Consider the following 1,506-nt stretch of genomic DNA (forward strand, 5'->3'; position numbering starts at 1 on the left):
GAGGAAGGGAGAGGGCTAGAGAGCTGGAAACATAGATGAGAGAGAAACATCAATCAGCTGCCTCCTGCACACCTCCTACTGGGGATGTGCCCGTAATCAAGGTACATGCCCTTGACCAGAATCAAACTTGGGACCTTTCAGTCCACAGGCCGACGCTCTATCCACTGAGCCAAACCGGTTAGGGCTTCAAGCGATTCTTGATCCTGTAGCAACAACTATCCATTATATCCTCTTTTTTTTCCACTAGCATATGTGCCCATCCAGAATAGTCTTCCAAAACTGGAATTTTCTAGGCCACAACAGGGCATAGAATCAAAACCGATCATCCATCGTTTTTTGTGTATTTCCTCTTCCCCACACTATTACCGGCAGTTGTCTGAATTGCAAAGACTGTATCTCCCTCTGACTTTTTTGCTTATGGAAGGGGTGGAGGTGGTTTATTTTTTCCCCTATTGTTTCTCTGATGCTTAAAAAAAAAGCCTATCAATCCTTCAGAAACAAATCTAATTCATTTTGAGATTTATGTTGTGAACTCCATTTACACAGCCAAACCCCAAAGCCTCAATTGCTACATGAAACAGCACCACCTACTGGCACAATTCCCGCATTACACCCTCATATTCTCAGCCCTAGAATCCGTTTAAAATTATTGCTCCCTCCCTTTGGAAAAGTTTGACAAGTAACCTCATAACAGAAAAGTTTAGAAAGACTTCCAACAACAAATTTCTTACTCTACCCTATACTCAAGGAAACTACTCCCTGCTCACAATATTTGTTTGTGGGTTTCTTTAAAGGGAAATACCTGATCTCTACCTTTTTCTTGGACCATAAAATTGTAAAAGACAGACATTTTCTTCAAGTGTTTCACCAATATCAGATGGATTCAAAGCAAGCATCTCATGTGTTTGTGTTAAATGAGTTCGCCAGTACTATTTCATATGTAGTACATTTATTTCTTACAAAACACCAAAACTAGCTGTAGTGATAATCATGTAGTTGTTTTTTTTTCACTGTAAGCATTTATTTACTAGAGGCCTGGTGCACAAAATTCATGCTCAGGTAGGGTCCCTCGGCCTGGCCAGCAATCAGGGCCTTCCTTCCCCTGGCTGCCTGCTGCCAGCCAGGGCCTTCCTTCGTTCTGCACCACCCCCTGGTGGTCACCACACATCATAGCAAGCAGTGGAACTCCAGGTAGGTCAAACTCCCAAGGGGATAATTTGCATATTAGTCTTTTATTGCATAGGATTTTTTATCAGAACATTCATTCAACAAATATTTACTGATCACCTCGGCTTGGGATACCACAGTGAACAACATGGATCTTGCTCCTGCACACATAAAGTCTAGGGCAGTGGTCAGCAAACTCATTACTCAACAGAGCCAAATATCAACAGTACAACAATTGAAATTTCTTTTGAGAGCCAAATTTTTTAAACTTAAACTATATAGGTAGGTACATTGTTATGAACTTATTTAGGGTACTCTTAAGGCTTAGGAAGAGCCACA

Source organism: Myotis davidii, unplaced genomic scaffold (genome assembly GCF_000327345.1).
Source record: "Myotis davidii unplaced genomic scaffold, ASM32734v1 scaffold420, whole genome shotgun sequence".
NCBI lineage: Eukaryota > Metazoa > Chordata > Mammalia > Chiroptera > Vespertilionidae > Myotis > Myotis davidii.